Source organism: Palaemon carinicauda, chromosome 3 (assembly GCF_036898095.1).
Source record: "Palaemon carinicauda isolate YSFRI2023 chromosome 3, ASM3689809v2, whole genome shotgun sequence".
Lineage (NCBI taxonomy): Eukaryota > Metazoa > Arthropoda > Malacostraca > Decapoda > Palaemonidae > Palaemon > Palaemon carinicauda.
The window spans coordinates 21759307-21773754 of record NC_090727.1 but is presented as its reverse complement, the minus strand read 5'-3'; the positions used below and the strand labels follow the sequence as shown (position 1 = coordinate 21773754).

At 36.4% G+C, this 14448-nt stretch overlaps 1 protein-coding gene across 4 annotated transcripts in view; it reads left to right on the top strand.

Annotated features, from left to right (window-relative positions):
* The window catches only part of LOC137638212 (splicing factor ESS-2 homolog), a 322644-nt gene that overhangs the window by 273264 nt on the left and 34932 nt on the right, over positions 1-14448 (top strand). Inside the window, exon 1 of one of the 4 annotated variants that reach the window (XM_068370299.1) lies at positions 13390-13513. The exons of 2 other annotated variants lie outside the window; for them this stretch is intronic. The gene's annotated coding sequence lies outside the window, so the exon portion shown is untranslated. Of the gene's footprint in view, positions 1-13389; positions 13514-14448 lie in introns of those variants that run through there. One more of the 4 variants, XM_068370300.1, reaches the window with a different exon arrangement.

Below are 14448 nucleotides of genomic sequence, written 5' to 3'. Positions count from 1 at the left end.
GTCTTGATTATGAAAATCGCCAGATGAAATGTCCTAAAGAAGGTCTCCTTATTTTTTTCCATTTTATTTGTTACCTCCGCCTAAGAAGTTGGAAGGGGGTAATGTTTTACCCAGGACCCACTAAGAGGGTCCTGGGTTGTACCCCTGTGTGTGTGTGTGTGTGTGTGTGGGAACACCTCACGTACAACAATTTTAATCGTAGAGTAGTGAAACTTGCAGGGATTAACTTTCATGTAAAAAGCTGGAAATTATCAAATTTTGTAAGGCCAAGATCGAAGGTCAGGATCAAGAAAATGGTCCAATTCACATAATCAGCCATAAGTCTGCACATCGTTATCATATGTTAAGGTCAAAGGTCAATGATTCAAAGTCGAGCTAAAGGTAGAAAATTAAGCTGCCTTGGCGTAGCTCTGCTCTCTACTGATTACCCCCCTAGTTCTCTGTTCACATAAACCTTTTTTTAATTCACAGATAAGGTCAACTAACGTCGTCTGTACTTTTATTTCGTATATTTCCTTCTAATTTCGTTTAGTCTAATTGTTGCTTATTTTGCTAATTCCCTTGAATTTACTTGGAATGGTTAATGTAAGAATATAATAAAGTTAAATTATTTAGCAGAGACTGCAGTTACTGTAACAGAAAGGCCGAAGGGCCAGTCTGTACTGGGACAGTAATTAAGGTCTGTAGGCTACTAAGTGACCTTAGCTCTGTTAGAATGACCTTTTTGTCTATTAATAATTTCCACTCTGTTGATATCAAGGTCGATGTGGGCCAGTGTGACCTATGACATTTTAAAGAGCTATATTACTTGTTACTTGTTTTGGGTAATTAAATCCAACCCTCCACTGAAGTCAAGTGAACTACTTCTCGGGCGGGTCCATATTAATTATCTAACGAAACATTTTCATTATAACTAATACAATTCTTTGATTGTAGCATCTTCTAAATAATATGTTCTTGTGAAAAGTAATGTCTTTAGTTTCTTCTTAAATTCAATTGCTCCCTTTAGGTCCTTCATTTCAGTTGGCAGTTTATTATAGTGTCTAGGCGCACAGTAGCTTAAAGCCCTTTCACTAAATTTACTATTTGTTCTTGGTTCAGATAGCCTATGTTTGTCACTAATGGGTCTTATGTTAACATTTGTTTCTAGTTCTAGTTTGTTCAGGCATTCTTTTAGATATTTTGGTTCATTTTGGTTCAGTATCTTAAACGTTAGTAAGAGTAGCTTGTATTCAATTCAATCACCTCTTCACCTCCCCCTGCGTTGCTCACAGTTGGGGAGGGGTTGGGGGTGTCTTTTAACTGGCCACTCAGAGTAAGGATGTAATGCTCTTTGTATTACACAGCGTATTTTCCATATATACAAAGATCTTACTTTTCAAATTTTTGGTTAAATAGTTTGGTCAATGTTCATGATTACGATTAGACAGCAACACTTAGAAGGCGATAATTTATCGAGAATTGTACGAAGTCATCTTAAGAAATATTAAGCCTGTATTTATCCCTCGAGTTCTCGTTACATCTAATGTACATTTGAGACTGTTACGATGCCAGAGAAATCTCAGGCAATCAATTATTCAACCGTGGCAGTCCAACAATTGCTGATTGACAGTCTATTCATAAATTATAAAAGACGAATACATTTCCACACATAAAATTAATAAAGTTTTTAGTAGTCAAGTTTATTCTACTGGTGCTATGATTTCCTTTTTAACAAATATTGAATATCTAAAATAACGTAGTATATATTTTAATCATTAGTTTTCTCTGTTTAAAAGGTGAGAGGTAGGGTTAATCTCTCTCTCTCTCTCTCTCTCTCTCTCTCTCTCTCTCTCTCTCTCTCTCTCTCTCTCTCTCTCATTCAAAGTTGTGTTGATTCCTTTTAAAAGAGATGTATTTTACCTACAATTAAACTAATTTATAGTCAAAATAAAGAGGATATTTTAAGTAGGTGGTTTGGTATATTAGCAAACAATTACTTACTTTTAGAGGTTTATTTCTCGCCCTCCATCAAACACTAAAGGTCTGTTCAGGCGGGCCTTGGTGTATGAAAAAATAATTCCTTTCCAGTTAATATTTTGCTCTGTATCGTTATCAGTTATTTCGCTAGCATTTGTATTCAGGCTTAATAGTTTTCAGGTCACTATTATAACACTTTCTAAAAAGATAAGTCTTCAGGTTTTTCTTGAAGGCAGCCACATTTGTGCTATTCTTGACATCGAGTGGAAGGTCGTTAAAGAGTCTCGGTGCAGCATAACTGAACGTTCTTCCTCCTATTGCATGATTCACACTAATTTCGAATAGTCTATGTGGGTCATCTGCATGTCTAACTCTTACAGTGGCGCTGGTAGCTTCAGGGTAGGGGATCAAGCAATCACGAAGATATTTAGGCTTATCACCTGTAAGTGCTTTGTGAGTCAACAAGCAAATTTTAAATTCAATCCTAGCCTTAACAGGTAACCAATGTAGATCGATCAGTGCAGGAGTTATTCTCTCCCGAAATTTAATGCCTTTTATCAGTCTAGCCGCCCGGTTTTGCACATTTTGAAGCTTCCTTAGTAGTGTATTGGGCAATTTGTGGTACAGAGAATTGCAATAATCAAGCCTTGATATTACATGACTCACCACTAAAATTTTTGTACTGCCCTCTGTTAAATATTTTCTAATAAATGCTGTTTCTCAGGTGATAGTTATACACTTTCACTGTGTTCACAATTTGGTTCTTCATTGACAAATTACAGTCTATCAGTACACCCAAATTTTTCACAACAGGCACAATCCCAACATCAGCATCACCAATTTTTATACTTTGAATTAACTGGTAATTCTTCAAAGCCACCCTTGTGCCGAAAAACATACATTCTGTTTTATCATCATTTAATTTGAGCTTTTTCCTCTGCATCCATGTTTTTATTTCAGTCATTATCTCATCAATTTTCTTCCCTGTATCTTGTGTTGTTGAAATTGAGAGGTAAAACTGAGTATCATCTGCATATAGTTTAAAACCCACTTTTTGTTTTTTCAAGATGTGTGATAGCTCGATAGTATATATGTTAAACAAGATAGGGCCCAGGACACTACCCTGTGGTACACCCTTCATAAGTATTCTCTCATTGGATCGGTTTCCAGAAACTTCTACAATAGTCTTCCTGTTCACTAAGTAACTTCGCAAAAATTTCAGTGCTTCCTGAGTCACTCCAATAGACTTCAAGTCGTCAAGTAAGTATTCGTGCACAACAGTGTCAAAAGCAGCACTAAGATCTAACATAATTAAAATTCCACACTTTCCCCCATCAAGAAGACCTATCATATCATTCATTATTGAGCACAAAGTAGTTTCTGTAGAATGATTAGCTCTGTAGGCCGATTGATTTTCCGGGAATACCTCTAACTCGTCAATATGCGCCCACAATTGCTCACTTATGACTTTTTCAATAAGCTTTGACATGTAGGATAAATTTGAAATGGGCCTATATGAATTTAGCTCGTTTACATCACCTTTCCCTTTGTAAATTGGTTTGATCAACGCAGTTTTTTCACAGCTAGGAAAACAGGATTGCGATATACTTAGGTTAATTATGTTCATGTAAATATTATATACGACTTGTTTGTTTGGAGCTTCACTAATTGAACTGTTTGGGAAAGGGTCGTTTCCACAATATGTATTCTTCATCTCTCTCATAACCTTTAACAAGTCGCACATATTTATCTCCCTAAATTTTATTAACTTCTTTCCCTCCTTCACTGGCATAGCTGACTGTCCCTCCAAGTGATTTTGGGGGAAGCCTCTATAGATTTTATCAATTTTTTTCACTAAAGAATATAGCAAAACTCTCTGCACAAACATTATCAGGCAAGACATATTTTTGCTTTAATCCCATCAAATCATCTAGGTTTTTGTGAAAGTCCCTCAAGTTATTAGTTTTTTTTACTTTCGCCGTTGTAGAATTTTCTTTTTGTTTTTTCCAACAGGATGTTATAGTCATTTCTGGCCTTATTATATAGATTTCTGGATTGTGAGGATTTGGCTCTTTTCCATCTACCTTCCATCTTACATCTATGTCTTTTTGCCTTTAACAGCTCACTATTATACCATCTAACATTTTCGCGTACAACTATTTGTTTGCTCTTCATGGGACACATGGTATCATACATTTTTTCAAAATTGTCATTATATTTCTTAGTATAACACCCAACACATTCTCTATCTACCATATGTTCACATTGTGTGTTCTCACAAGACATTTGCGCTACACTAGCTTCAATAAAATTCTCAGCATCAAAATTTTCCCGTTCCCTATATGTGATCCATTTTTTCAATACTCTGATGCAATTTATATCAACATCAAAAGCAATGAGGAGGATAGAAAATCATTGGGTATTATTAATCGCCCTGCAAACCCCAAACTGCATTCCCATGTTAATTATAACCTGTTTGAATAGGGATATTGCAACTCACCAGCCCCAATGATGTGGAAGCATACATACATACATATACCAAGGCACTTCCTCCAATTTTGGGGGGTAGCCGACATCAACAAATGAAACTAAAACAAAAAAGGGGACCTCTACTCTCTATGTTCCTCCCAGCCTAACAAGGGACTCAACCGAGTTCAGCTGGTACTGCTAGGGTGCCACAGCCCACCCTCCCACATTATCCACCACAGATGAAGCTTCATAATGCTGAATCCCCTACTGCTGCTACCTCCGCGGTCATCTAAGGCATCGGAGGCAGCAGCAGGGCCTAACAGAACTGCGTCACAATCGCTCGCCATTCATTCCTATTTCTAGCACGCTCTCTTGCCTCTCTCACATCTATCCTCCTATCACCCAGAGCTTCCTTCACTCCATCCATCCACCCACCCAAACCTTGGCATTCCTCTTGTACTGTACTTCTCCCATCAACTCTTGCATTCATCACCTTCTTTAGCAGACAGCCATTTTCCATTCTCTCGACATGGCCAAAACACCTCAACACATTCATATCCACTCTAGCTGCTAACTCATTTCTTACACCCGTTCTCACTCTCACCACTTTGTTCCTAACCCTATCTACTCGAGATACACCAGCCATACTCCTTAGACACTTCATCTCAAACACATTCAATTTCTGTCTCTCCATCACTTTCATTCCCCACAACTCCGATCTATACATCACAGTTGTTACAATCACTTTCTCATATAGAACTCTCTTTACATTCATGCCCAACCCTCTATTTTTTACTACTCCCTTAACTGCCCCCAACACTTTGCAACCTTCATTCACTCTCTGACGTACATCTGCTTCCACTCCACCATTTGCTGCAACAACAGACCCCAAGTACTTAAACTGATCCACCTCCTCAAGTAACTCTCCATTCAACATGACATTCAACCTTGCACCACCTTCCCTTCTCGTACATCTCATAACCTTACTCTTACCCACATTAACTCTCAACTTCCTTCTCTCACACACACTTCCAATTTCTGTCACTAATCGGCCAAGCTTCTCTTCTGTGTCTGCAACCAGTACAGTATCATCCGCAAACAACAACTGATTTACCTCCCATTCATGGTCATTCTCGTCTACCAGTTTTAATCCTCGTCCAAGCACTCGAGCATTCACCGCTCTCACCACTCCATCAACATACAAGTTAAACAGCCACGGCGACATCACACATCCCTGTCTCAGCCCCACTCTCACCGGAAACCAATCACTCATTTCATTTCCTATCCTAACACATGCTTTACTACCTTTGCAGAAACTTTTCACTGCTTGCAACAACCTTCCACCAACTTCATATAACCTCATCACATTCCACATTGCTTCCCTATCAACTCTATCATACGCTTTCTCCAGATCCATAAACGCAACATACACCTCCTTACCTTTTGCTAAATATTTCTCGCATATCTGCCTAACTGTAAAAATCTGATTCATATAACCCCTACATCTTCTAAAACCACCCTGTATTTCTAAGATTGCATTCTTTGTTATATCCTTGATCCTATTAATCATTACTCTACCATACACTTTTCCAACTATGCTTAACAAACTAATACCTCTTGAATTACAACACTCATGCACATCTCTCTTACCCTTACAGTATATAGTGGTACAATATATGCACAAACCCAATCTACTGGTACCCTTGACAACACAAAACACATATTAAACAATCTCACCAACCATTCAAGTACAGTCACACCCCCTTCCTTCAACATCTCAGCTCTCACACTATCCATACCAGACGCTTTTCCTACTCTCGTTTCATCTAGTGCTCTCCTCACTTCATCTATTGTAATCTCTCTCTCATTCTCATCTCCCATCACTGGCACCTCAACACCTGCATCAGAGTATTGTGTGTCCCATTGACAAAATGCATACACTCACTTTTTGACAAGCTGCTACACTCAGTGTTAACCTGACAACATCCTATTACACACCTGTGACCTTCTGGTGCATGTTGGAAATCTAATTCTGATTTATTTAGATTTTTCACAGCAATTTCCAGGCTCAGTACCTGTACTGACCCAGCATTGCATACCTCAGCCTTAGTATCAGTTACAATTTCTGATGTGCACCTTTTTTATCTTAATAAATGAAGCTAACATTCATGGTCAATTGCATGTATGGCGCAGCAACAACATTGGACACATCTCAATCAGACCTCCCAGCCACTGACGTCGTCTTCAGCTTTTTAGCCTGTTGCCGCTAATATCACTCGCAGAAATGGTGCTTATTGTACCATCCAATGCGACCTTGCTAGGCATGCGACTTTTTCCCCATAATAATGGTTTGCAAATTGTCAGATTTTTCCGCAGTAAAAACATAACCTAACGCTAGCGGAGAAACTGGCACAGCCTCTCAGGTGCACAAAACTCGCATTTCACTTTTACCTTGTAGCTGAATTTTGTCACATCTCTTATTTTTCTGGTAAATTGTAATTACAGCTGCTTATTCTAACTGTGGCATAGCTGATTCCTCGTCCCCCTTGATGCCTGCCTCGTTGAACTGCCTTTGCTCCCCTTTTGTATGGGATATCTACATTCCTGTGCTGCCTCCTTGAATCTCATTTTTTCCAATGTTTCACTAATTCAATTAGATTTCTCAGAGGGTTCTGAAGTATCCTGTTATAGCTTTTGATTCAGTATGCCAATGCGTTTTCACTTGAATCATCACTGCATTTATGGGTACGCAAACACGTACTCGATGGCTTCCCGCTGGGACCTGTAGATTTATTTCTTTCGCTGTTTCTCCTGTTTGACATCCTGTGAAGAAATTATCCCACAAAACTGCTATGTTCGCTGTCTTTGGAGAAATTTTCATTGGTCATCAAAGGCATCGTCTACCCTTAAACTATTCCTAGTGACTGAAGAGAATTTAGTGTCTATGCTCCTTGTCATTTGTCTTTCCAGAGTAGCCTGATATTCATTACTGCCTCATCGCAGAGGAACTTACTGATTTTTATCCAATGCATAGATTGCTTACAGTGTCTGAAATCCTCTGTTGAGATTTCATATATGATATGCTTGCTATTTCCCCTGCCTTGTGCTGGATTATTCCAACCTGCTTGAACTAATGCACGTAGAAGTTTAGATCCATAGCCAGTCTCTCTTCTGCTGTTTCTCATCTTACAAATGTAGGGGTGTAATTCAGCAATCTTCAGTGAAACCCCAACAATCTGCGTAAGTAATATTCCGTTAGTGCACCATGTAGGATACTCTATTGGTATTATTATTATTATTACTAGCCAAGCTACAACCCTAGTTGGAAAAGCAAGATGCTATAAGTCCAAGAGCTCCTATAGGGAAAAATAGCCCAGTGAGGAAAGGAAATAAATAAATAATGAGAATAAATTAACAATAAATCATTCGAAAAACAGTAACAACGTCAAAACAGATATGTCCTATATAAACTATTAACAACGTCAAAAACAAATATGTCATATATAAACTATAAAAAGGCTCTTGTCAGCCAGGTCAACATAAAAACATTTGCTCCAACTTTGAACTTTTGAGGTTCTACTGATTCAACTACCCGATTAGGAAGATCATTCCACAACTTGGTAACAGCTGTCATAAAACTTCTAGAATACTGTGTAGTATTGAGCCTCATGATGGAGAAACGCATGTGTATATAGAATTAACTGCCTGCCTAGTATTACGAACAGGATGAAATTGTCCAGGAAGATCTGAATGCAAAGGATGGTCAGAATTATGAACTATTTTGTGCAACATGCATAATGACCTAATTGAATGACGGTGCTAGAGATTAATATCTACAGTAGATCAGGAATGAAAAATTTTATAGACCGTAAGTTTCTGTCCAACAAATTAAGATGAGAATCAGCAGCTGAACACCAGACAGGAGAACAATACTCAAAACAAGGTAGAATGAAAGAATTAAAACACTTCTTCAGAATAGATTGATCACCGAAAATATTGAAAGACTTTCTCAATAAACCATTTTTAGTGCAATTAAAGAAGACACAGACCTAATGTGTTTCTCAAAAGTAAATTTGCTGTCGAGAATCACACCAAAAAATTTTAAAGTCATACAAACTTAAAGAAACATTATCAATACTGAGATCCGGAGGTTGAAGAGCCACTGTCCTTGACCTACTTACAATCATACTTTAAGTTTTGTAAGGATTCAACTTCATACCCCGTAATTTGCACCATGCACTAATTTTAGCTAGATCTCTATTAAGGGATTCAGCAACCCCAGATCTACATTCAGGGGATGAAATTGATGCAGAGAGAGTAGCATCATTTGCATATGCAACAAACTTGTTTTCTAGGCCAAACCACATGTCATGTGTATATAGTATGAAAAGTAATGGGCCAAGAACACTACCCTGTGGAACACTGGATATCACATTCCTATACTCACTATGGTGCCCATCAACAACAACTTTGAGATCTATTACTTAAAAAATCAATAATAATGATAAGAAACGACCCACCCACTCCCAACTGTTTGAGTTTAAAAACAAGGGCCTCGTGATTAACAAGGTCAAAGGTAGCACTAAAATCAAGGCCAATCATACGAACTTCCTGACCACAATCGAGGGATTTCTGTACAGCATTGGAGATTGTAAGAAGGGCATCACATGCTCCAAGGCCTTTACGAAAACCAAATTGCAGACTAGGGAATAGATGATTACCTTCAACAAACCTATTAAGACGTTTTACCAGAAGACATTCAAAAACTTTAGATATGGGAGTTATGGAAATTAGGCGGTAATCAGTAAGACTTGAGCTACCGCAAACACATTTACATAGAGTAATATTACTAATTCTCCAACAAAGAATGACTGAGACAAGGTAAATGACAATACTCTAGGAGGACAATGCCTTAGAGACTGATTTTATATACATATGATGAGCACTAAGCCCCCTCTTCTCTCAAGTTAGGACCAGAGAGGGTCAAGCAATGGCTGTTGATGACTCAGCAAGTAGATCTCTGTCTGTCTGTATAGATTGCCTTACCTTGTGTAAGACCAGTAGATCCATATGTTGCCCCAAAACACCCCATCCATACCCCACAAAGATAATCAGTTATACAGAATTTAAACAGCTCGTTGAGCGAGATTTTTTACTATATATAAGAGGGACATTAATCTCTACAAGTTTTAGAGTTCGTTAAAAAGAAATCCAGCTACTTCTTACTCCTAAATTTTAGAGCTCCCTCTAGTTATTAGTAAATATTAACCTTATTAGTTCACACTAATCTAACTATATAGTTTATTTGAATATCAAATTATAGGCTACTAATGTCAATATTACAACACCAGCTGGGGCATTTTTCAGATCATAAGTTAATCCACATTTTCATCATCTGTTTAATGTTTGCTTAAATTATATGCTACAGCTTCACACACACAAACATCGTAACCAAAACAGTCATTTATTCCTTTAAAATTTAAATAATCAAAGTTTACTTGAAATTCTACAAAATGCGACTTAAAGGTGGGTAGTTCCTTCACTATATAAGCTCTTTATAATAATAATATCTATTGAATATTCATCATTAGCGATTTTCAACACTTCAAACCAGCAAACAAAATTATTCAGTCATTTAAGCAGTCTGTAAAATGCATCCTACTGTTCATGACGTCACCAAACGTATTTTCTTAATAAAAACACTGATTTGGTCTCTAAAATGTATACTTTTGATAGATTATGTTATATAAACATCTTATAAGGACTATCTCTATATATTTTGCTGATATAGATCTTTAATTTCCCATAAAACAATAAATCTCCAGCTCCGCCTCTCATAACTAGACATCGTAGCCAGAAACAGTCTATTATTCTTTCGAATTTGACATAATTATTCAACTTACGGCCTTTAATAAAAGCCATTATTTGTTTAGTTAAAGAAGTACTAACTTTTATAATGTTTTTTTTTATAAAATCTAATTATCTAAGTCCTAATTCTTCTGATATACGTATAGGTATTTCGCCCCCTCCCAGGTCTGGTACATAATTTCATTCAAAAAGTACAGTTCTATGACGTCACATGTAACCACCAATCACAGCAGAGGACGAATCAGTCAGAGACAACAGATATTTCCCGCTAAATATACATAAAGGTGAGAGGGTTCCTCTGGATTATGGCTGCTGTTGGCGAGCGAGTAAATAATGTCAAAGCATTTGAACTTTTAATGTAATAAATAAGTAACTGATTTCTCGAACAACAGCTCATAAATCGCAGAAACTCTCTCTTGGCGGGATATTCCAGCCCTCTGATTGGATGTATCTTCTCAGCTGTGATTGGTTGTTACCTTTGTTTACAAACTCCCACATACAAGTTAAACATCGTAGCCAAAACCTAGTTCATTATTTCTTCTAAAAAGACGTATTTAATCAGCTTAAGCATTCGAACAAGATTTTTTATCTATTATATTAGTAAATAAATTATATTAAAAGTTCATTTTTACTATAAACTATAATTTATCAGTCCTAATTTATCTACAATACGTATAGATACTTCACTCCTACCGAGACAAACCCATTCATAAAATACTATTGCCTGACGTCACATACTACAACCAATCACAACAGAGAACGTATCAGCCAATGAGACGACAGATATTTCCCGCTAAAAGTGCATAAGGCGAGAGGGTTTCTCCGATTTATGGGCTGCTGTTGACAAAAAAGTCAGCATCACGGGAGCAATTTCGGGTAAACGCTCTAGCTAATGACGTTTTTTCATCCTATTTTGTTTTCCATAAGCGTTTTAATGTCAATTTACGGGTATTTGGGCAGGTTCCTCCAACAGCAACTCATAAGCTCCCGTTACTCTAGGTGGTACATTCGAGTCCTCTGATTGGTTATATCTTCCTCAGCTGTGATTGGTTATTGCCTTGGTTTCACGCACAAACGAACACACGCATAGAACATCGTAGCCAGAAAGTCAGTCGATTATTCCTTCAAATATGACTTGTTTATCTAACTTACAACCTTTAATAAGATTCTTTATTTATTTTATTCAAAAATTAATAACATGACTAAGATTATTTTTTGTAAAATTTAATTTTTGAAGCTCTAGGTAATCTAAAATACGTATAGTTTTTTTACCCCTAGGTAACATCGTAGCCAAATCGTAGATTAATTATTCCTTCAAAAATACTTAGTTATTCAGCTTAAGCAATTGAACAAGATTCATTATCTATTTTTTTAGTAAATTAATTCTATCATAAGTTTGGTTATATGAAAAAATATAATTTATAAGACCTAATTTATCTGCAATGCGTATAGGTATTTCACTCCTACCGAATCTAATTCATTCATAAAATACTATTACCTGACGTCACATACAACCACCAATCACAGTGGAGGACGTATCAGCCAATGAGACGACAGGCATTTCCCGCTAAAAATGCATAAGACGAGAGGGTTCCTCCGACTTATGAGCTGCTGTTGACGAAAAAGTCAGATTCACGGGAGCCATTTCGGTCAAACGCTCTAGTTAATGACGTTTTTTTCATCCTATTTTGTTTTCATAAGCGTTTTAATGTAAATTTACGGGTATTTGGGCAGGTTCCTCCAACAGCAACTCATAAGCTCCCGTTACTCTAGGTGGTACATTCGAGTCCTCTGATTGGTTATATCTTCCTCAGTTGTGATTGGTTATTGCCTTCGTTTCACGCACAAACGAACACATGCATAGAACATCGTAGCCAGAAAGTTAGTCAATTATTCCTTGGAATATGACTTATTTTTCCAACTTACGGTCTTTAATAAGATTTTTTGTTTATTTTATTTTAAATTAATAATATTACTAAGATCATTTCCTGTGAATTGTATTTTTTAAAGCTCTAATTAATCTTAAATACGTATGGGTTTTTTCATTCATGAATACCAATGTCTGACGTCACATACAACCAGCCAATGAGACAACAGATATTTCCCGGTATAAATGCATAAGGCGATAATATTTTATAAGACCATATACGCAGAAAACAGTAATTGTTAAACTATTTTTGTTTAATTAAAAGACATTCAATTAAAGTATTCTTACATTTATAATGCATACACCCTTCTCCTTTCTGCATTTAAGTAAATACAATGAGTTATGGATAATGACGTCATCAATCAAAAATCAATAATAGCTATGAGTAATGACGTCATGAGTCAAGAACCAATTATGAGCTCGATAGTTAATGACGTCATTATCAAAGCAACCAATCACAGGGCACAACCTTCCCACTAGACGAGCTTTACACTGGGGCTTATGAAATGCTATGCTGACTTATGGAACCTATTTTAAATATCTCAGACATATATTAATGTATGAAGGAAAGCAAATACATTAATGTATACTGTACTATGAATGTGTTTTTATATAATAATTATGCATATACGTTTCAACACAATTGTTTCCTGTTGCACTGGAATAACTGATCTCTTACTTATTTTGATGTTCTATTGGTCATTTATTCATAATGTAATGCACATTTAATCAAAATTGGTTGATTTTTATATTGTTCTTCCATGTGTACGTAGATTGAACAATAAGCTACGCTATGAAATTATGCCAGCCATAAATGAAAAATTGTAGTGTACTCTATAATGGATGAAGATAATTTGTGTGACTTGTGCAAAGATGAAGAAGATACTACTGAACATTTATTTTTATGCCCAAAATTAGGACAGCTAATAAATGTAGACATAAGATTAGGTACACTGAAAAATCCTAGCAGGGATCTGGCAATGCATATAAAAGAAGAATGTAAGAAGTCCAAACTGACCACAATAGGTTGCCAAAACTAAAGCAAGGTGTTATCCTATCTAATTTCAAGGTAGAATGGAATAAAAGTAAAGATTGAGAATCTCATTACGATATTGATTTATTTAAGGCACAGGTAATATAAACTTAATAACAATAATAAGAATAAGCTTAAAGAAGCTTTGCACTTATCTAGAAAGGGAAAGAGTGGGAGTAAGCAACAAGAAAGTTCAACAATAACAAGAACTCAACACGTGATTATACATATTTTAGAAATATTTACGCCATTTTAAGGTAAAATAATCTAATTATATTATTGTATAATACGATATTATCTTATACATAAGCATTTATTATCATTAAATAAGCAAATATCGTAAAATAACGTATGATATCGCGAAGGAAAACTTAGCCTAAGGTAGACTACGTCTCCGAAAATGTTTAAAAAACTAAGATAATTAATTTTATATATAATTGATTATTAATTTTGGTTAATACCTAGTTGTGTGAGCAATCCTGCATTGCCTGTCATAAGCCTGCTGGCCTGCACAGTAGGCTAGTTCGGTAATGTGGTATGGCCCTATAGCCTACTGTAAGTTAGGCTCAAGGTGAATAATGGTGTTAATTATTCTTTGAAGCTTTATTACTTAATCTAGCCATTGATTAGGCCAAGGTAGGCCTAACCATGCATGCCGAACTCCAATATTCTATTGGTGGTAAGGGAGACTTTGCAGATCAGCGGACAGGTCCTCCCGGGGGCGCAGAGAATAGGAATTTCTTCCCGTAAAGAAATTTGCATCGGTACCTAACCTTACCCTAGGTAGTTTCTTATAACGTTGGCAAATAACCCTCCTATAAACTGCCAATTACCCATGATTTGTGTAATTAATGTGTGCGTCCGCCATTCTACAAATAACTCCAAATTACCTCTAATTTGAGTAGTTAGTAGGTGTGTCCGTCATTCTACTAACCATTTACAATTATATCTGATTTGAGTAATTATCGTGTGCATTTGTTATTGTCCAAAAAACATCCAATTACCTCTAATTTAAGTAATGAAGGGGTGCACATGCTATTCTACAAACTACCCACGTTGTTATTCAAGTATTTTTATGGAATTGCTCTCCAACAAAGAGTTATATTTAGTGAAATATAACTCATTTCTGCATGTATGCAAACCCTCGTCCACTGAATATGCGTAAGATTTTCGCTTTGAGTAGAAAGTTTAT